Source organism: Rhinoderma darwinii, chromosome 4, assembly GCF_050947455.1.
Source record: "Rhinoderma darwinii isolate aRhiDar2 chromosome 4, aRhiDar2.hap1, whole genome shotgun sequence".
NCBI lineage: Eukaryota > Metazoa > Chordata > Amphibia > Anura > Rhinodermatidae > Rhinoderma > Rhinoderma darwinii.
In genome coordinates this window covers 290,629,274-290,653,360 of record NC_134690.1, presented here as the reverse complement: position 1 = coordinate 290,653,360, position 24,087 = coordinate 290,629,274, and positions in this window count along the sequence as shown.

Genomic DNA, 24,087 nt, shown 5'->3' with positions numbered 1-24,087 from the left:
TAGATCGTATACTGGAAGGCTTTCTACAAAATGTTGAAGTGTATCTGTGGAAATTTATGGCGATTTATCCAGAAAAACATATGTGAGATTAGACACTAATTTTGCAAGAGGGGGCCTGGCTCACAATCTTGTTCTAGTTCATCCCAAAGATATTCGATGGGGTTGAGGTCAGGACTATGTGTGGGCCAGTCAAGTTCTTCACCAAACTCACCCAACCATTCCATTATGCACCTTTCTTTGTGTACTGAGGCACAGTCATGTTGTGTTGTGTTTACCTATTTTTATTGGCCGACACTCGGAGCTTGTTGTGTGAATAGAGCCTTATGGCTCATGCACACGACCGAGTGTGCCGTCCATTTTTCACGGACTCGATTCACCCGTCAAAGTGAATGTGTCCGTGAAGACTATCGAGTGCCACTCGTATGCCGTCAAAAACGGCCCAAAGTGGCACAACGGTCATGTGCAAGAGGCATTACAAATGAAATTCATTCGTTTTTAAAACGGACAGGGAAAAAAAGGGATGCAAAACAGGTCAAAATCGGCCGTTAAAAAAGGAAACATGGCCCAGAATGAAAACGGAACGGAATCAAAACAGCCGAGGAAAACGGACCAAAACGGTCCCGTAGGTAATGCCACACAGCCCCCCCGTAGGTAATGCCACACAGCCCCCTGTAGGTAATGCCACACAGCTCCCTGTAGGTAGTTCTACACAGAACCCCCCCCCCCACAGATGGCACCCCCCCCTTACCTTTCTGTAGATAGCGCCACCATTATGGCGTTATGGCTTATGCACATGACCGAGTGTGCCGTCCATTTTTCACGGACTCGATTCACCCGTCAAAGTGAATGTGTCCGTGAAGACTATCGAGTGCCACTCGGATGCCGTCAAAAACGGCCCAAAGTGGCACAACGGTCATTTGCAAGAGGCATTACAAATGAAATCCATTTGTTTTTAAAGCGGACAGGGAAAGAAATGGATGCAAAACGGGTCAAAATCGGCCGTTAAAAACGGAAACATGGCCCAGAATGGAAACGGAACGGAATCAAAACAGCCGAGGAAAACGGACCAAAACGGTCCCGTAGATAATGCCACACAGCCCCCTGTAAGTAATGCCACACAGCTCCTTGTACGTAGTTCTACACAGAACACCCCCCCCCCCCCACAGATGGCACCCCCCCCTTACCTTTCTGTAGATAGCGTCACCGTTCCAGGAGAAGTCCCTGACTTCACTGTCCATATATGGACAGTGAAGTCAGGGACTTCTCCTGGAGTGGAAACAACGGCCACAGCGCCGGGGATTCCGCTTCAGAAGTCCCTGACGTCACTGTGTCCATATATGGACAGTAAAGTCAGGGACTTCTCCTGGAGCGGAAACACCGGTCACAGCGCCGGGGATTCCGCTTCAGAAGTCCCTGACGTCACTGTGTCCATATATGGACAGTGAAGTCAGGGACTTCTCCTGGAGCAGAAACTCCGGCCATAGCCATAACGTCACTGTGTCGAAGCTGTGGCCGGGGATTCCGCTCCTACAGGGAGCAAAAAAATACCGTCCTCCTCCTCCTCACATGCACTTTGCACTCTGAGGAGGAGAAAGCGAGCGACGAAAGACACGGCCGTAACTCGGAACACATTTGAGTGATGGCCGTGTATTACCCGGTCTCATAGACTTTTTATGGGAGCCAGGCCCCTGGGAGAACGGCTGAAAATAGGGCATGTCCTTTTGGGATCTATTGTTCCTACTGCGGCCGTGTGATGGCCGTCTTTTGCACGGCCGTCACACGGCTGGGAAACCCTGTCGTGTGAATAGGGCCTTATGGTTACAAGTTTAGTAACCCCATGTGTCTCAGATTAGTGTACAGGGTTTACAAAACTTTAGCAAGACAACATCTTTTCTGTTGGCATTCAGCTTGGATGACAGCAGACCCAGGTAAGTGGACCTTTACTAAACGTATACCCCTGGGATATATAGAATCTATCATTTTATTTAGATAATTGTCTTACATTTCATTAAATTAACCCTTTCTAACAATTACCTACAGGGGGACTGTGTGACACTACCTACAGGGGGCTGTGTGGCATTACCTTCAGGGGGCTGTGTGCAATTACCTACAGGGGGCTGTGTGGCATTACCTACAGGGGGCTGTGTGGCACTACTTACATGGGGGCTGTGGGGTATTACCTATAAGGGGGGCTGTGTCACACTACCTAAAGGGGGGCTGTGGCAGTATCTCCAGAGGGCAGTGTGTGGCATTATCTAAAGAGGGAAGTGTGTGGCAAAAAAATTACAAATGAAATTCATCCATTTTTAAAACGGACAGGGAGAAAAATTGATACAAACCGGGTCAAAATCGACCGTTAAAAACGAAAACATGGCCCAGAACGGAAACGGAACTGATGCAGAATGGATGCATAAATGCAGAGAAAACGGACCAAAACTGACGTTTTTATCGGCCGACACTCAGACCCTGTCGTGTGAATAGATCTTTACAAATTAAATTCATCCGTTTTTAAAACGGACAGTGAAAATAACGAATGCAAAACGGGTCAAAATCGGATGTTAAAAACGGAAACACGGCCCGGAACGGAAACGGAACAGATGCAAAATGGATACAAAACAGCCGAGAAAAACGGACCAGAACTGACGTTTTTATTGGCCGACACTCGGACCCTGTCATGTGAATAAAGCCTTATGGTTACCAGTTTAGTAACCCCATGTGTCTCAGATTAGTCTACAGGGTTTGCGAAACGTTAGCAAGACAACATCTTTTCTGTTTGCATTCAGCTCGGATGACAGCAGACCCAGGTAAGCGGACCTTTACTAAAATTATACCCCTGGGATATATAGATGTATCGATGGGTGTGTGGACACACTGGGCCGTACCGCCGTAGCAGGATAGCAGCTGGCCAAACAGGATACCAAGGCAAAGTTAATAGTTCGAATAAGGGTACCTGTGGCAATATAGACAGTAGCGATGGCAGGCTTGGATGGGACCTTGGCAGCAGGCAGACACCAGGCGCGGTGAAATACAGCAGGCGAGAGTATATGACACAACATGACTCCAACTCTCAATGGCACAGGAACAAGGTAGCACAGGATACAGGATACAGGTAGCAGGTTGCGGAACACTGGGAACTGGAAATCAATAAGGAAACCATTTGCAAAGACTAACACGGGTAAACACAACAAAGCTCAAGCAATGAAGGAAGGGGCAGGGCCCTTTTTATAGTCCAGGGTGATCATGGGAGCAATCAGTCAATCTAAAACATGTGTGTGCACTGGCACGTTAAGGCTCTATTCACGCGACAGGGTCCGAGTGTCGGCCGATAAAAACGGCCGTTTTGGAACGTTTTTCCCGACCATTTTGCATCCGTTCCGATAACGTTCCGGGGCGTGTTGCCATTTTTTACGCCCGATTTTGACCCGTTTTGCATCCGTTTTTTCCCTGTTTGTCTTAAAATAGGATGAATTTCATTTGTACATTTTTTGCCACACACTGCCCTCTGTAGATAATTCCGCACACTACTCTCTGTAGATAATGCCACACACTACCCTCTATAGATAATGCCACACAATGCCCTGTGTAGATACTGCCACAGCCCCCTGTAGGTAATGCCACACAGCCCGCCTTGTAGGTAGTGCCACACAGACCCGATTGTAGGTAGTGCCACACAGGCCCCCTTGTAGGTAGTGCCACACAGCCCCCCTGTAAGTAGTGCCACACAGCCCCCTGCAGGTAGTGCCACACAGCCACCTTGTAGGTAATGCCACACAGCCCCCTATAGGTAATGCGACACAGCCCCCTGTAGGTAATGCCACACAGCCCCCTGTAGGTAATGCCACACAGCCCCTGTAGGTTTTGCCACACAGCCCCCTGTAGGTAGTTCTACACAGCAACCTTTTACATAGCACCCCCACTCCCTTCCAGGAGAAGTCACTGACTTCAATGTCCATAGATGGACAGTGAAGTCACGGACTTCTCCTGGAGCAGAAACAGTGGCCACAGGGTCGGGGATTCTGCTTCAGAAGCATATATAGACAGTGAAGTCAGGGACTTCTCCTGGAGCAGAAACACCGGCCACAGGGTTGGGGATTCCACTCCAAAAGTGCCTGACATCACTGTGTCCATATATGGACAGTGTAGTCGGGGACTTCTCCTGGAGCGGAAACTTCGGCCACAGGGCAATGCCACACAGCCCCCTATAGGTAATGCCACACAGCCCCCTGTAGGTAATGCCACACAGCCCCCTGTAGGTAATGCCACACAGCCCCCAGTAGGTAATGCCACACAACCCCTGTAGGTTTTGCCACACAGCCCCCTGTTTGTAGTTCTACACAGGAACCTTTAACATAGCATGGACAGTGAAGTCAGGGACTTCTCCTGGAGCAGAAACACTGGCCAAATGGTCAGGGATTCCGCTTCAGAAGTGCCTGATGTCACTGTGTCCATATATGGACAATGAAGTCAGGGACTTCTCCTGGAGCGGAAACACCGGCCACAGGGTCGGGGATTCCGCTCCAAAAGTGCCTGACGTCATTGTGTCCATATATGGACAGTGAAGTCGGGGACTTCTCCTGGAGCAGAAACACCGGCAACAGGGTCGAGGATTCTGCTTCAGAAGTCCCTGACGTCACTGTGTCCATATATGGACAGTGAAGTCAGGGACTTCTCCTCGAGCGGAATTCCCGATCCCCTGGCACAGCGTTGCCGAAGCTGTGGCTGGGGATTCCGCTCCTACAGGGAGCAAAAAAATACCCTCCTTCGCCTCAGATGCACTTCGCACTGTGAGGAGGAGAAGGAGAGAGCGTGAGCGACAGAAGACAAGGCTGTCACTTGGGAGACATTCCAGTGATGGCCGTGTATTACCCGGCCCCATAAACTTCTATGGGAACAGGGCCGCCGGGAGAACGACCGAAAACAGGGCATGTCCCAGTTTTGACAGCCGGGTTTCCCGGGCCGTCAAAAAAATCGGTCGTATAAATAGTCCCATTTGGGGAAACCCTGTCGTGTGAATAGGGCCTAAGGCCGGGAGTGAGCTCGAGCGCACACTCTAGTGGTCACTGCGGGACAGGATAGCCGCATGTACTGGCATCTCTGGGGAGGAAGACGTCTGCAGGATGATGGGAGTCTGCGGTCTGCGACCGCGGATGAAACAATAAAATCTATCATTTTATTTAGATAATTGTCTTACATTTAATTAAATGAACCCTTTCTAACAATAAAGCAAATAAATAAATGTACATATAGATGGCAATTTATTGAAAAGCAAAAACTAAAATATTGCATTGACATAAGTATTCAGACCATTTACTCAGTACTTACTGATGCACGTTTGGCAGCGATAACAGTCTCCACTCTTCTTGGGTATAATGCCACAAGTTTTTCACACCTGGATTATTGTGATTTTCTGTGATTCTTCTCTGCAGATCCTCTCAAGCTCTATTCGGTTAGATGGGGACCATCAGTTGACAGCCATTTTCAGGGCTTTCCAGAGATGTTCGATTGGGTTCAAGTCAGGGCTCTGGCTGGGCCACACAATGACATTCACAGTTTTCCCTAAGCCACTCCTGTGTTGACTTGGCTGCATGCTTAGGGTCAATGCACTGGCGTATTTACCACGGTAGCAGCCATAGCGGCAGCTACGGGGCCGGCGGCTTGACGGGGCCTGTGCCGCCAGCCGACAAGCCCTCCCCCGCATATGCCCGGTTGTGCCGCTAGCAGCCGTTATGGCTGCTACTGCAGTAGCGACGCTACTACGGGGACCGCGCCACCGAGCCTTTAACATGCATGGGCGGGGGACACAGGCCCTCTCATGCCCGGGGGCATCTCTAGCATCGGAGGGGGCCCCGGTGATAGCGACAGTCACCCCCTCTTGCAGTAATTATACCTGCGTCTATAACACGCAGGTACAATACATGCATCAGCGCTGGATAGCTGGGCACCTTCTGTGCCCGACCATTCAGCGCCTTACAATGACGCTGATTGGCGGGGCAAACAGACTTGCCCCGCCAATCATCGCCTTTCAGTGATGCTAGCGGCGCGATGAAGTCATCGTGCCGTTTCTGTGCTTGAAAGACGCTGATTGACGGGGCAAGTCATTCTGCCCTGCCAATCAGCACCTTTGAACGACGCGCCGCTTGCGTCGTTCAGCTCCAGCAGACCTGCTCAGAAGAGAGCAGATCTGCATTGCCACCGGACAGTGTGGGAACGGGATAAGGGTGGGTATGTCATATTTTTTTTTCTACTAAAACTGAGTGGCGTTATCTACAGTGGGGGCTCTATCTACAGGGGGGCTATATGTGGGGATGTGGGCCACTATATACGGGGGGGTCTATATGTGGGGGTCTGGGCCACTATATACAGGGGGATCTATATGTGGGGATGTGGGCCACTATATACAAGAGTGGTCTATATGTGGGGATGTGGGCCACTATATACAGGGGGGACTGTATGTGGGGCACTATCTACAATGGGTTCTATATGTGTTGATGTAAGGCACTATCTATGGGGGGTTCTATATGTGGTGCACTATTTACAGGGGTCTATATGTGGGGATGTTGGGCACTATATACAGGGGGAGCTATATGTGGGGCACTATAAACAGGGGTGTGTTACTTGTGGGGAACTAGCTACATGGTGGCTACATGAAGGGCACTGTCTACAGGGGTGGGCTATATGTGGGACACTATATACAGGGGGAGCTATATGTGAGGTACTCTCTACAGAGGTGGGCTATATGTGGAGCACAATCTATATGGGAAGCTATATGTAGGGCAGCACGGTGGCTCAATGGCTATGAGGCTCACTATCTACAGGGGGATATGGGGGCACTATCTACAGGGGGCACGGTGTGTGTGTGTGTGTGTGTGTGTGTGTGGGACACAGTGTATGGCGCTATTATAGTTAGAGGTGCAGTGTATGGCGCTTTATTATATTTAGAGATGTTGAGAACTTTAACTTTGTTTATAGGTGCGGAAATGTTTTAAAAGTGAGAAGCTGAATACATCTGAGCGGAAAACTGCAGAAGTTGGTCGTGGCCGGTAGAAATCCATCATAGAGGTCTGGACCGGAAAGAGAAGAAAAGAACTAGAATCTGAGACGTCACCGGTGAGTTACTTAATGTAAATGTTTATTCTGCCTCTAATCAGCACTGTAGTCGCTGTATGATCTGCAGCGAGATGATAGGTGGTATGATTTTGCTTTGTGAAACAGCATCTCCCAGCATATCCTTACTATAGTTCGGGCCATTCTGGGAACTGTAGTTTTACGCCGTCTAAACCTATACGGCAGGGGTTGCACTAAATTGAGCTGTATTTTTTCTGGTTTTGTATATATGTACTGAGCTTGGTTCTTGGGATGCATATATGTACTGATCTTGGTTCTGAAGCTGTATTTAAGTACTGAGCTTTGTTCTGGTGCTGTATATATGTGTGAGATTGGTTCTGGTGCTGTATATATAAACTGAGCTTGGTTTTGGGGATGTATATATGTACTGAGCTTTGTTCTGGTGCTGTATTTATGTACTGAGCTAGGTTCTGGGGCTGTATATATGTACTGAGTGTCACGTTGGGTACGTGGACCCACTAGGCTGTACCGCCTTGACGGTATGGCAGCTGGCTAACAGGACACATGTCACAGTCGATAGTTTGTATAGTGTACCTGTGGTAGCTCAGACAGTAATTAGCAAGACAGGCTCTGCTGGGACTAGGCAGCCGGCACGCTACATGCGTGGTGTAGCAAAACAGGTGTGGTATACAGCACAGCACGACTTCAGCTCAACAGGGTACTTGACCAGGATAGCACGGGATACGGGTTACAGGAAGCAGGGACGGGAAACACTGGGAACTGGGAAACACTAGGAGACCATTTGCTTAGACCAACTAGGGTATGACAACAACACTCAGGCATTGCAGGGAGGGACACAGCCCTTCTTATAGCCCAGGGTGCTCTGGGAACAATCAGCTCAATCTCCCACCTTTGTGTGCTTTGGCTCCTTAAGTCTGGACTGAGCTCGCGAGCGCACACTGGTGGTCACTGTGGAACAGGACAGCCGTATGTGCAGAGATCTCTGTAGAGAAGGGAGTCAACTGGGGATGTCTTTGGGCAGCGTGGGCCACCAGAACTGACAGGCGATCAGGTCTCGGGTCTTACGGGCGGCCGTGTGACCTGTCAATTCGGAACTGTGTCCCCAGCGGAGGATTCTTCTTCTGTTCGCCAGACGCACAAAAGTCTCGAACTTGCAGAGGGTTGACAGGGATTATGCAGGATGGGTTAATGATACTCTGTGGACTCCATAGTGTCCTCTGTCTTGAATGACCTGGACAAGGCATTGGCCCTCACTTTCTTGTCTGCCGGATGGTAGTGGAGCTCAAACTGGAACCGGGCAAAGAACAGCGACCACCTGGCCTGACGAGGATTCAGTCGTTGGGCCGTCTGGAGATAAGTGAGGTTCTTCTGGTCTGTGAATATCAAGATGGGATGAACTGCACCCTCTAATAGATGTCTCCACTCATCCAGAGCCAATTTGATGGCCAGTAAATCCCGATCCCCAATCGAGTAGTTGCGTTCTGCGGAAGAGAGGAGCTTAGAGTAATACCATTGACTGTCCCTTGGAACCTCTCTAAAACAGAAGTGCACTAGCACAGACAGAGGAGGCGTCCACCTCCAACGAGAACTGTCGAGAAACATCGGGATGATGGAGGATAGAGGCTGACATGGAGGCACTCTTCAGGCTAAATGCGGACTCAGCTTCTGGAGTCCACACCTTGGTGTTCATGCCTTTCTTGGTGAGGTTAGAGATAGGAGATGTCAGTGAGGAGAAGTTTGGAATCAACTGTCTGTAGAAATTGGCGAATCCCAGGAAGCGCTGTATGGCCCTCAAGCTTTGACAGCGTGGCCATTCCAGGACGGACTTGACCTTTTCAGGATCCATCTTGAGTCCTTGATTCGAGATGATGTAGCCCAGGAAGGGTAGAGCATCTTTCTCAAATACGCACTTCTCCAACTTGGCGTAAACGCGATACTCCCTTAACCACAGCAAAACTTGACGGACATGTCTCCGATGAGTCAATGGATCTGGAGAAAAAATCAAGATGTCATCAAGATAGACCACAACACAAACATCGAGGAGGTCGCGGAATATGTCATTAACGAAAGCCTGGAGCATTACACAGGCCGAAGGGCATTACTAGATATGCATATTGTCCGTCACGGGTGTTAAATGCAGGTTTCCATTCGTCAACCCGGCGAATCCGGATTAAGTTGTAAGCCCCACGCAGGTCTAGCTTTGAAAAAATCTTGGCTCCACGTATGCGATCAAACAGTTCATAAATCAAAAGCAACGGATACCTATTTTTTACCGTGATCTGGTTGAGACCCCGGTAGTTGATGCAAGGACGCAGAGAACCATCCATTTTCTTGACGAAGAAGTACCCGGCTCCTGCCGGGGAGGAAGACTTCCGTATGAAGCCCCTCTACAAGTTCTCCTTAACATAGGCAGACATGGACAGAGTCTCTGGCATGGAGAGTGGATATACCCTACCACGGGGAAGGGATGCACCAGGAACTAGGTCGATAGGACTGTCATACGCCCGGTGTGGGGGCAGTGACTCTGCCTCTTTCTTGCTGAAGACATCCGAGAATGCAGAATAATGACCAGGCAATCCTGCCAAGGACTGAGGCAGAGGAGGCTGAGTCAAACGAATCTGTACCAGGCAGCGGTTGAGACACTCGGGACCCCACTGGAGAACCTCTCCAGAATTCCAGACCAGGACTGGAGCATGTAGTCGGAGCCAAGGCAGGCCCAGCAGCATGGGGTTGACGGCCTTGGGCAGGACAAAGAACAAGATGAGCTTGGAGTGGAGGGCTCCCACTTGGAGACTCAGCGGCTTGGTCACAGCTATAACTGGGTCTGGCAGAGGTAGTCCATTTACAGATGCAACCATCAACGGCCTCTCTAGAGGGGTAGTGGGCAATTGGAGGAGATCCACCAGGTCTCTACGAATGAAATTAGCAGCGGATCCAAAGTCCAGATACGCAGAGACCCGATGCGTTTTCTCGCCGGACACTATGGTCAAGGGAATGGACAATTTAGACTAAAGTCTTTCTTTACCCAAGGTTGTCTCTCCCACCAACCCTAGGCTCTGCGGCTTTTGGGGACACAGATGCTCAAGATGGCCTCCGAGGCTGCAATATAGACAGAGTCCCGAGATGCGTCTGCGTTGTCTCTCCTGGGTAGATAACTTAAACTGCTCTGTCCTCACCAAATGCTTAGGAGGATCGGCATCTGAGGACAGCAGGGGTTTCTGCAAAGCAGGGACCGGACTAGGGAGTCCTTTCTCCCAACAAGCCTCTTGGAGCCATTCTCAGGTCCTTATATCAATCCGGGAGGCCAGAAGGATGAGGTCATCCAGGGTAGACGGTAGGTCTCGGGCGGCAAGCTCGTCCTTAATCTTAGGAGACAGTCCCTGCCAGAATGTAGCCACCAGGGCCTCATTGTTCCACAATAGTTCTCCCGCCAGGGTGCGGAAGTGGATGGCGTACTCGCCTACGGAGGTGTCTCCTTGGCGTAGGTTCAGCGAGGAGGCGGCTGCAGACGAGACTCATCCAGGCTCCTCAAACACCGTGCCAAATGTCCGGAGGAACCCCTCGAGGTCTCTGGTCCTTGTCTCTTCCAGATAGGATTCGCCCATGCAAGGGCCCTGCCAGTGTGGAGAGAGATGATGAAATCAACCCTTGCGCCATCAGATGAGAATGCCCTTGCATACAGGCTGAAGTGGATCTGGCACTGGTTCAAAAATCCATGACTGGTCCCTGCATCTCCATCATAGCGGTCAGGAAGTGGCAAAGAAAATCGGAGATCAATACTGCCAGAAGGTGTAGTAGGAGAAACGGCAGCTTGCACCTCCTGCCGACTTGCGGTAATGTTCAAGGCCTGGAGGAGTTGGTTCTGTCGAGACTTGAGGTCTAGCTTATCCGCCCGCATCTCTTGTGACGTCATCTTGGTCTTGGATCGACCAGCGGGGTCCATGGCCTGAGCGTACTGTCACATTGGGTATGTGGACCCACTGGGCCGTACCGCCTTGACAGTATGGCAGCTGGCAACAGGACGCATGTCACAGTCTATAGTTCATATAGTGTACCTGTGGCAGCTCGGACAGTAGCAAGACATGCTCGGCTGGGACTAGGCAGCAGGCACACGTCTGGCGTGCTGTAGCAGGACAGGCATGGTATACAGCACAGCACGACTTCAGCACGGCACTTGAACAGGATAGCACGGAACACGGGTACAGGAACGGGGAACACTGAAAACTGGAAAACACTAGGAGATCATTTGCTTAGACAAACTTTGGGTATGACAACAACGCTCAGGCATTGCAGGAAGGGGCTGGGCCCTTCTTATAGTCCAGGGTGTTCATGGGCTAATTTAGTACTAATTTTACTAATTACTACGGGACCCGGCCGGGAGAAGCGGAAGTGAGCGCTGGCGTCTCCTGAGGAGGAGATGGGGATGACCGCTCACAGTTCCATGGCTGCGGGCGTCAGGAGGTGAGTGAACCGAATGGCCTGCGGCCATGGCCATGACACTGAGCTTGATTTTGGTGCTGTATTTATGTACTGAGCTTGGTTGTGGGGCTGTATTTATATACTGAGGTTGGTTCTGGAGCTGTAATTATATAGGATATATTTATAATAACAAAATTGCAGGGCAGATGGAATTGTTCTCAATTCATTGTATATCTCATGGGAACCTGTCAGGTAGTTTTAAACCCTTGAACTGCCACGATGCGGTAATACATGATATGACAATACTTCCAAATGTATGTTTTTTTCAGATGCAGCTAAATCTTTAAAATCCACTTTTAAAATGGTGCACACTATATGGTAATTACGCATTAAAGGGTCATAGGGCAGTGGCGCTATCCTGAAGAGTCACATAGTCCTGCCTCCAAACCCACCTTTCTATGTTTGACATCCCCCTGGCTGATACAACTTTCTCGGATGCGCCATTGCCTTGTTGCACTATACACAAGGGGGGCTGTGTGGCACTATACACAAGGGGGAGCTGTGTGGCACTATGCACAAGGGGGAGCTGTGTGGCACTATACACATGGGGGAACTGTGTGGCACTATATGCAAGGGCTGTGTGACACTACTAAGGGAGGGCTGTGGAGCACTGTCTACTAGGGGGGCTGTATGGAACTATTTACAGAGGGGAGGGCTGTGGCTCTATCTACAGGGGGCTGTGTATCGCGCAATCTACAGGGGTATGTGTGTGGCACTATCCACTAAGGGGGGTTGTGCGGCACTATCTACTAAGGGGGGCTGTGTGGCACTATATACAAGGCAGGGGAGCTTTGTGGCACTATATATAGTGGGAGCTGTATAGCACTATATACAGGAGGGCTTTATGGCGATATCTACAGGGATGCTGTATGGCACTATCTACAAGGGGGAGGTGGGGGCGCTATCTACAGGTGGGGTGTGACACTGTCTATAGGAGGGGCTGTATAGCACTGTCTACATGGGGGGCTGTATGGCCCATTCTACAGGGGGAACTATCTATAAGGGGGGCTGCTTATGGCACCTGGGGAGCCCCAGTCAAAAGTTTGCTATGGGGCCAGTCTTTCCTAGTTACAGCCATGGGACAATGTCTTGTTGGAAGGTGAATCTTTGGCCCAGTCTGAGGTCTAGAGCACTCTGGATCAGGTTTTCATTAAGAATATCTCTGTACTTTGCTCCATTAATCTTTCTCTCAACCCTAACCAGTCTCCCTATTCCAGCCACTGAATAGCACCTCCACAGCATGATGCTGCCACCACCATGCTTCACTGTTGGGATAGTATTGGTTAGGTGATGAGCAGTGCCTCGTTTCCTCCTGACATTACGCTTAGAATTGAGTCCAAAAAGTTCACAGCACATAATCTTGTTTCTTACAGTCTGAGAGTCCTTTAGGTGCTTTTTTTGCAAGCTCCCGACGGGCTTTAACCCCTTCCCGACATATGACATACAGTTACGTCATAGTCGGGTAGGGGAAGTATGGAGCAGGCTTACGGAGTGAACCCGCTCCATACGATGCGGGTGTTGGCTGTATGTTACAGCCGACACTTCACAGTAACGAGTGGGATTGCACTCGAGCGTGATCCAGCTAGTTTATCCCGTTAAATGCCGCAGTCAATAGCGACCGCGGCATTTAAATCATTAGAAAGAGGGGGCGACCCCCTCTAGCAGCCCATCGCGCCCCCCGCAATGCAATTGCAGGATGGCGATGGTTGCTATGGCTGCCTGGGGGCCTAATGAAGGCCCCCAGGTCCGCCATCTTTGTGCTCCTACTAAGCCTCTTAGACATTATACTAAAATACATTAGGATCGCTGGTTTAAGTCCCTGCTCTGGCTCGGCATTGCGCTGCGATCTCTCTTGTGATGCAGCCGGTACTAAAGGGTAATTTCTGGGCTTTACTGGCATGGCACGAGGGACTATTTTCTTGGCTGCCTGGGGTAGCTGGGAACTACTGGAAGAAAGAGCCGGCATCACGTCACGTGATGGGTTAAATACATTATTGCAATTAGATAGGATTGGGGCTTAAACTTTGAATGATTGGTGTTTCTTGGGTACAAGGGTTCGTAGAATAACCCCTTTAACCCCTTTCTGTCGTAAACAACTTTCAGATTTGAATTTTCGTTTTTTCCTCCCCACCTTCCAAAAGCCATACCTTTTTTATTTTTTCATCGATATAGTCCTATGAGGGCTTGATTTTTGCGGGACCAGTTGTAGTTTTTCGTAGCATAATTTATTGTGCCATATAATGTACTAGGAAACAGAAAAGTATTTGTGGGGTAGAAAATGAATTAAACTGTGATTCCTCCATTGTTTTTTGCGCTTAGTTTTTACGGAATTCATTGTGCAATTAAAACAACATGTTAACTTTATTTTGCAGGTCAATACGATGACGGCAATACCAAATATATATTGCTTTTTCTATATTTTACTACTTTTACAGTGTAACATTTTTTATTTATTTTGAGTCGCCAAATTCTGAGAGCCATAACTTTTAACATTTATTTTTCCGTCAATTAAGTGGTATGAGGGGTTATTTTTTGTGGGATAAGCTGTAGTTTTTAATAATACTATTTTGGCGTACATGCGACATTTCGATCACTTTTTATTCCATTTCTTGTGGGAGATGAGGAGACCAAAAAATAGCAATTCTGGCATTTTTTTTACGGTGCACTCCGTGCAGGTTAAATAATGATATATTGTAATAGTTCCGACTTTTATGGATGCAGCGATACCAATTATGATTATTTTATTTTTTTAGTATGCTCTAGGGGGAAATGGGAAAAAGGTGTTTTTTTGAACTTTTAATTTTTTAATTTTTTTTTACATTAAAAAAACCCTTTATTTTGCTAATTTTGACTTTTTTTATTAGTCCCCCAAGGGGACTTCAACCAGCGATCCTAATGTATTTTAGTATAATGTCTGACAGGCTTCTGTTAAGCCCTGCCAGAGGCAGGGCTTAGAAGGAGCACAAAGATGGCGGACCTGGGGACCTTCATGAGGCCCCCAGGCAGCCATAGCAACCATCGCCATCCCGCAATTGCATTGCAGGGGGCGTGATGGGCTGCTAGAGGGGGTCGCCCCCCTAATTCTAATGATTTAAATGTCGCGGTCGCTATTGACTGCGGCATTTAACGGGGTAAACTAGCTGGATCGCGCTCGAGAGCAATCCCGCTCTTTACTGTGAAGTGTCGGCTGTAACATATAGCCGACACCCGCATCGTATGGAGCGGGTTCACTCCGTGAGCCCATTCCATACTTCCCCTACCCGGTTATGACGTATGGATACGTCAAATATCGGGAAGGGGTTAATATGTAAAGAAATTTCCAGTTCAAAAGAAGAAAACATTAGAATTATCATTACTTCTAAGTTTCACTTCTATGTAGAAACTGAATCGTGGTTTGTGTGTGAGTGAATACTAGCAGAAATAAGGAAGCAGTGACAGAAGGGAAGTGTATAATGACCTCATTACTTTGCATTCTGAGAAAATGTATGTACAAACAATGGGACACAGTGATATCATAGCAATTCTTCAACAACGGATTATTATTCAATAACTGAAGGGGATTTGTTAACTTATGCGGCTGTATATACTTCCTTGCACATACACTAAGAAGACTTCCAATATTATAATGGGGAATATTAACAAATATGAACAAAAAATATTTTGTAAATCTATTCCCAGTAAGTCCCGATAAGTGCTTCAGAAATTGTGGAGAAAGGGGAACCATGGCCCTATGAAGGATGGTTTATTTGCTTATATTCTCTGTATGAAATTACATTATGAATTATCAAGCAGGATGCTGAATTACTAAGATATGTATTATGTGAAAGTGATTATAATAATGTTTAAATGATTTAATTTTGTGCAGCAGCCATCTTGTCTGGAGTTCCCATCTTGGTTCTTTTGTAGTGAATAAGAAAGTCATTGTTCCTTTAACACAAGTCTATTAATGTTGATTTCGTATGATTCTTAGTTATCTTTGACCTTGGTTTCCATGCGAAGCTTGCAGAGAAAGCACAGGGAGTGAGATGGGAGGGTGGAAAATATGCTTGTGGGAATGCCTCCCCCATCTTACAGGAACATTCTTAACAAGAGAGATAAGGCCACCTGCAAACCTGATGTGTGAAGAATTATAATGATGTATCTGGAATGTATCGTATGTCTGTAATTGGCTGAATAAGAATTATTGTCACATTGCCTCTGATTGGTTAACCTCAAGTCTACACCCCATTTGAATGATATTATTATAGTTGAGTTTGGTAATAAACCTCCAGAGGAGTATTTTGAGCATATCAGCAGCGTCTGTGTGTTTTTTCTCCTCTCTCGATATATATCAGTATGAAATATCCTGATTAGGATGCTGGATAAAGTTCCTGGAGTGAGTGTCTGTTGGAACACTCGTCTAAATTTCAGTCTAATATATTTTGATCCAATGACTTCCACGACAGTAATGGTGCCGAAAAAACCCGGGAGATTGCTCGTCTGATAGCTGTCTCTAGAGAAGTGTGGCTTTGCATCTGTGAATTACAAAAAAAACACGGTAGGTAAGGAGCTTATTCTTACACCATTCACACATGTATTGCATAAGCCTCGGAATGTAGCTGTCATGACGTCACATCTTCTGGACGTGGCACTTTATCCAGCAGTGGTATGAAAGATGGATCCAAAAAGGTATGTTGAAACTTTTTGTGTGATTAAATATTGCAGGTGTGTACGTGATCTTGAACTGTTGATATGAAAGACATGAGAGAATTTTTGCCAGCAATTATATTGTTAACCAGAAAAATTGTGAGCAGTGTAAGACCTCCCCCCCTTGGAATGACGTAGCGCATGGTGGAGAGAAGTTGAAACTCACATGTGAAGTTTTTGAAATGAAAATATTGTAGTCTGGACAGTGAGGAAAAAAAACTTGTGCTTCTGCTCTGTTGTAGCATGTCATTTGTTATTTAGTTATGTAAAATCGTTGAGGATTAATAGTTGTTCTGTTACCCGTTTGCTCTGGGATTATAGTTGGGAGGTACTGACTGTCTGTAGGTGAGAGAAAATGTGGATATTTGTGAGTAATATGCTGTAGTACCACAAGGGCTTCAATGGTTAAGTCCTGATAATGGAGAATCCAGTGCAACAGGGAAAACTTTGAATGTAGTTTTGAATAATCATTGATACACTTTTAGCACACACTACCATCTTGTAATACTGTGTGTAAGGGTCCTCCTGTTTGAACCAAAAGCTATACCCCGGCAGTGAGGGGTTTGTAGCTGTTTGAAATGAATGTGACCAACTCCTGTTTGATTCAATGGAGGTTCATGAATGTCAATTGTGTTGAAGAATTTGCTCTTGCAATTGTTGATTGGCAGCATTTTGTCTGTTCTTGATGTTCAATACAGTGGGGGATCAGAGGAAAGGGGACCCTACTGCTAGAATGTCTGGAGGAACGACTTTTGATATCGTATTGGTAAGATAGTCTAGGAGATAGACTGGCCTGAAATATCTGTCGGCAAACGTGACCAGTTTGTCTGGAGGTGGGGGATTTACCGGAGATCACCCTACTGCTCTCCGACCATGGGGTCAGGAGAAAGTGAGACAAAAATGCGGGACAGCCTTGGGGCACGGGTCCCAGCCATTATTATAGTAGAATGAGCAAAAGGAGCTGGGGCTTTAATTGTAAAGTATGTGAAGGCAAAATAACACACTGTAAAAATTGTTGAAGAGGCTGGCAGCCGTAAGATGGATGTTTGCATGTGATAAATAGAATGGTTTGTGGAAAGTTGAGAAAGGGACGGAGGATGGCCAGGACAAGGCATAAGTTAAAAGGACAAAGTAAGTGATTACAGGTGGTTACAAGTAAGTTGATGTGAGAAAGAACAATTTGAATACAGGTGTAAATTTTGATAGAAAGAGTGAAGAAAGCGGAGCAGCCGGGTACATTCCAGTGACTAATGTGGGTCAGAACGGGGGGAGTGTAATGTGAACGGGTGTGATGTGACATCTGTGTGATGTGTGAGACATGTCTGTAATGTAACATGTGTGAAGTTTGAAACGAGTTGCCACAATATAGCAGATCTATATTGTATGCTCTTATTTTTAACAGCAGTAATGTCTAAAAAAATAAAATTCTTTTTTTTTTTTTTTGTATGGGGTTAAAATCAGTTCCTCTCCTCTGTGTAAAGGAATGTTTCTTATCTTTGCGCATGCGCTGTTGTCCGTAACTACACCAAGTGAGAAAAATATTACAGCCGGCTGGATTTGTCTGCAAAAAGATAAAAGTTACGTTGCATATTTATGTGTTATGATGTGATAAGATTTAACCCCTTCCCGACATACGCCGTATATATACGGCGCTGTCGGGAGGTGGTTCCCGCAAAGCGCCGTATATATACGGCGCAGTGATGGTGCGGGCTCAGAAGCAGAGCCGGCACTATCACTGCGGGGGGGACAGCTGTATTATACAGCTGGCACCCTCCTGTAACTGCCAGGACCGGAGCTACTCTCCGATCCGGCAGATTAACCCCTCAGATGCTGCGCTCAATAGAGCGCAGCATCTGATAGGTTTTCACCCGATCGGCAACCCAGTGATGCAATCGCTGGGTTGCTGTGGCAATCGGACGCCAGAAAATGGCGTCCGAGTCTGCCTTGTACGGGAGCCGATGAGGACCCGCCTGCGGCGAGTCCTCATAGGCTTGCTGTCAGTGAATAACTGACAGCGCTAATACACTGCACTACGTATGTAGTGCAGTGTATTAGAGTAGCGATCGGGGCATCAGGCCCTCATGTCCCCTAGTGGGACAAGTAAAAAAAGTAAAAAAAAGTAAATAAAAATGTGGTAAAACAATAAAAACACACACATTTCAAATAAAAATAAAGCTAAACTGACTTTTTTCCCATAGTAAGTATTTTATTATGGGAAAAACCGTAAAAATAAAAAAAACTATACATAATTGGTATCGCCGCGTCCGTAACGACCCAAACTACAAAACTATTATGTAATTTATCCCGCACGGTGAACGCGGTAAAAAAAAAACATGAAAAACAGCGCCAGAATCTTTGTTTTTAGGTCACATCTCCTTCCAAAAAATGCTATAAAAAGTGATCAAAAAGTCACATTTACTCCAAAATAGTACTAATAAAAAACGCCAATCCGTGCCGCAAAAAATAATCCCTGACACCGCTTTGTGCACGCAAAAATAATAAAGTTATGGGTCTTAGAATATGGCGACACAGAAAACAAATGGTTTTATAAAAAAAGTGATTTTATTGTGCAAAAGCCGCAATACATAAAAAAAACTATATAAATTTGGTATCGCCGTAATCGTATCGACCCGCAGAATAAAGCTAACATGTAATCTAGGGCGCACTGTGGATGCAGAGAAAAAAATACAATAAAAAACTATTCCAGAATTGCTTGTTTTTGGTAATTTCCTTTACCAAAAAAAGTGATCAAAAAGTCGTATGTGTTCTAAAATGGTACCAATAAATTCTACAGCCCGTCTCGCAAAAAACAAGCCCGCACACCGCTCAATCAACTGAAAAATAAAAAAGTTACGGCACTAGTAATGCGGTGATGAAAAAACATCTCAATGCGCAGGCCGGAGGGGAACATTCCTTCAGTTTCAGGGCCCTAGTATTTAGGAACTAGGAAAGGGAATGGACATGGCACATCCGCTGGAAGCGAGGGCGCCTGTATTATATCAGCGCAAAACTTTCCCAGTAATATTTCCCAAACTACGAAGGAGAAAAAGTCCCCAAAAGGTGCAGAGCGTTACAAAGGAGGGATAAGAAAGAAAACCGTTTATCAGTGTGACACCGGCCTGCGCATAACGGATCGCTTCACAGCGTAACACACATCTATGGAGAATTGTATTATTTACCCCATTATTATACCCTCTTATTATGCCCTGATGTTCTCCGCACAGATTACATATACCCCTGATATACTCCGCACAGATTACATATACCCTGATGTACTCCGCACAGATTACATATACCCTGATATACTCCGCACAGATTACATATACCCTGATATACTCCGCACAGCTTACATATGCCACCACATTATAAACTGAATACCAGCAAAACCACAAACAGAACTATTACCAAGCAAAATCCATGCTCAAAATGGCGGTCTTTCCCTTCTTAGCCCTACAGTGTGCCCAAACAGCAATTTATGGCCACAAGTAAGGCATTACCATGCCCGGGAGAACCCGCTTAACAATTTATGGGGTAAGATTCTCTAGGGGCACAACATCTTGTGCGGTGAATGGGCAGATCAGTGGAGAAATTGCAATTTTCACTTTGCACCATCCACTGCGTATTCGTTTCTGAAAAACACCTGTGGAGTCTAAATTGTCACTACATCCCTTGATAAATGCCTTTAGGGGTGTAGTTTCTAAAACGGGGTCACTTTTGTTTGGTACATCAGGGGTTTTGCAAATGCAACATGGCATCCGCAACCCATTCCAGCAAAATCTACGCTCCAAAAGATAAATACCGCTCCTTTTCTTCTGAATGCTCCCATATATGTAAACAGTCGATTATAACCACATATGGGGTGTTACCGTACTCGGGAGAAATTACTTTACAAATGTTGGGGTGCTTTTTCTTCTCTATTCCTTGTAAAAATGAAAAATGTGTATCTAAAACTACATCTTGTTGGAAAAAAAAAATATTTTTCATTTTCATGGCTTAATTCTAATTAATTCAGCAAAAAACCTTTGGGATCAAAATTTTCACTATACCCCTAGATGATTCCTCAGGGGGTGCAGTTTCCCAAATGGTGTCACTTTTGGGGTGTTTCCACTGTACTAGTACTACAGGGGCTCAGCAAATATGACATGACACCCAGAAACCATTCCAAAATCCAAATGGTGCTCCTTCCATTCTGAGCCCTACCGTGTGTCCAAACAGATGTTTGTGACCACATGTGGGGTATTATTTTACTCTGGAGAAGTTGCTTTACAAATGTTATGGTGCTTTTTCTCCTTCAGTCCTTGTGGAAATGAAAAAAAAATACCTAAACCTACATTTTCTTTGAAAAAATGTAGATTTTCATTTTTACGGCCTAGTTACAATAAGTTCTGTAAAAAACCTGTGGGGTAAAACTGCTCACTCTACCCCTAGATAATTCCCTCATGGGGTGTAGTTTCCAAAATGGGGTCACTTGTTGGGGGTTTCCACTGTTTTGTCCCCTCAGGAGCTTTGCAAATGTGACATGGCCTCCGCAAACCATTCCTGCTAAATTTGAGTTCCAAAAGCCAAATGGCACACTTTCCCTTCTCAGCCTCGCCGTGTGTCCAAACAGCCGTTTATTACCACATGTGGGGTATTGTTTTACCCGGGAGAAATTTCTTTACAAATTTTATGGTGCTTTTTCTCCTTTAGTCCTTGTGGAAATGAAAAAAAATTAGCTAAACCTACATTTTATTTGAAAAAATGTAGATTTTCATTTTCACAGCCTACTTGCAAAAATTTCTGCAAAAAACCTGTGGGGTCAAAATGCTCACTATACCCTAGATAATTTCCTCAAAGGGTATAGTTTCCAAAATGGGGTCACTTGTTGGGGGTTTCCACTGTTTTGTCACCTCTGGGGCTTTGCAAATGCGACATGGCCTCCGCAAACCATTCCTGCTAAATTTGAGCTCCAAGAGCCAAATGGCGCTCTTTCCCTTCTAAGCCCTGCCGTGTGTCCAAACAACTGTTTATTACCACATGTGGGGTATTGTTTTACTCGGGAGAAATTGCTCTACAAATGTTGTGGTGCTTTTTCTACTTTAGTTCTCTTGGAAATGAAAAAAAATTAGCTAAACCTACATTTTATTTGAAAAAATGTAGATTATCATTTTCATGACCTAGTTCCAAAAATTTTTGCAAAAAAACTGGCCGGTCAAAATGCTTGCTACACCCCTAGATAAATTCCTCGAGGGGTATAGTTTCCAAAATGGGGTCACTTGTTGGGGGTTTCCACTGTTTTGTCACCTCAGGGGCTTTGCAAATGTGACATGGCCTCCGCAAACCATTTCTGCTAAATTTGAGCTCCAAGAGCCAAATGGCGCACTTTCCATTCTAAGCCCTGCCGTGTGTCCAAACAACCGTTTATTACCACATGTGGGGTACTGTTTTACTCGGGAGAAATTGCTCTACAAATGCTGTGGTGCTTTTTCTACTTTAGTTCTTTTGGAAATGAAAAAAAATTAGCTAAACCTACATTTTATTTGAAAAAATGTAGATTTTCATTTTCATGGCCTAGTTCCAAAAATTTTTGCAAAAAAACTGGCCGGTCAAAATGCTTGCTACACCCCTAGATAAATTCTTCGAGGGGTGTAGTTTCCCAAATGGGGTCACTTTTGGGGGGTTTCCACTGTTTTAGTTCCACTAGACCTGTTCAAAGCTGACATGGTGCCTAAAATATATTCTAATAAAAAGGAGGCCCAAAATCCACTAGGTGCTCCTTTGCTTCTGAGGCCGGTGCTTCAGTCCAGTAGCACGCTACGGCCACATGTGGGATATTTCCTAAAACTGCAGAACCTGGGCAATAAATATTGAGTTGCATTTCTTGGGTAAAACCTTCTGTGGTACAAAAAAAATGGATTCAAAATGAATTTCTGGAAAAAAATAATGAACTTTGTAAATTTCACCTCTACTTTGCCTTAATTCCTGCGCAATGTCTAAAGGGTTAAGAAACTTTCTAAATGCTGTTTTGAATACTTTGAGGGGTGCAGTTTTTAAAATGGGGTGACTTATTGGCGGTTTCTAATATCTAAGGACCTCAAAGCCACTTCACAACTGAACTGGCCCCTGTAAAAATAGCATTTTGAAATTTTCTTGAAAATGTGAGAAATTGCTGCTAAAGTTCTAAGCCTTGTAACGTCCTAGAAAAATAAAATGATGATCAAAAAACGATGCCAATCTAAAGTAGACATATGGGGGATGTTAGTTAGCAACATTTTTGTGTGGTATAACTGCCTGTCTTACAAGCAGATGCATTTAAATTGAGAAAAATGTTAATTTTTGCAATTTTTCGCTAAATTTTGGTGTTTTTCACAATAAATACTGAATGTATCGGGCAAATTTTGCCAGTAACATAAAGTCCAATGTGTCACGAGAAAACAATCTCAGAATCGCTTGGATAGGTAAAAGCATTCCGGAGTTATTACCACATAAATTGAAACATGTCAGATTTGAAAAATGAGGCTCTGTCAGGAAGGTCAAAAGTGGCCAAAGAGGGAAGGGGTTAATGTTGGAATGTTTTGATGTTAATTCAAATGAATTAAAATACAGATATTGTGAGACATTGGGTCTTGAAAATGTATGTGCCCCCTCTGTTCCCTATTCTTATATATATTTTATTGGTTTGCAGTAATTAATATTAGCAGATATATTATTTTCTGTTTTATTGAATAGCTAATTACAATTGTTTTGTTTTTGTTTTCACACATGAGGCACGGGGTATAGTGCTGCCTAAATGTTATTTTTGAAAATTTATGATGTTTTACAGGTAAATGGTTGCAAGTCATGTTAAAGATAAAATGTATTTTTGTCAGGAGAAAGTCATTTTTGTTCCAGGCTATTGTTTATTACAGGGGGCCAAACTAGTGCCCCCCAGATGGAGTGCCCGACCTTATTATGTTGAGATATGTAGTTTTGGACCCTGATACATTACTTTCGCAGAGTCCAAATAGGAGGGAGTAGTGAGTGGAATGATCAGGTACAATTTTGTTTTGTTTTGTATTTTATTTCGTTTAGAATTAATGAATTTGGTTCTAGGAGGTCTACAAAATGTGTATGAGACCCCAATGAGTAATCCAGATTAAATGTGTATGACAGTAACCTAAATTTTGAGGTTTTCTGTATAGATAGTTCCAGATCCTTCCAGAACGGTAAATATGGCACTGGGTATGCTGTGCTGTAGTCTCCACCTAATATGAGGTATTGTGTAAGAGACCATCCCCCTCCAGCAAATTTACACAGGAGGCGAGGTGACGTCACTCACAGATGAGTCTATACAGATTTAGATGGGGAAAAGGCAAAACAAAAAAAATTTGTCTTAACTTTGTTCATTTTATGCCAGATTTCAGTAACATAATTTGTTTGTTTTTGTATTAATCAGGTATTTACAGGACCTGGTGGGGTGAGATTTACAAGTGTTCTGGATCATCAGATGAATGTGGAAAAATTAAACTCCATCTTTTGGAAATGTTCTATCTATATGTGTCATGGGTTTCCAATGTAAATTTGTACTGTAGAGATACTTCATCATATACAGTATGTACAAGACAGGATATGAGGCACAGGGTAAATTACCCAGTAACCACTCTCACCTTCTTGTTCATCTCAAGGAGCGGAGCTGGAGGTGCTCGCTGAGGCTTGTAACCTGGCAAAAGGTAAGACGGCCGACATTTACACTGACTCTAGGTACGCTTTTGGCATCGCCCACAATTATGGGCCCATTGGTAGTAGGAACTTTATTGGATCATCGGGTAAGCCAATTGAGAGAGCAAGAGAAGACAGAACTGACAACAAGAGTATGTG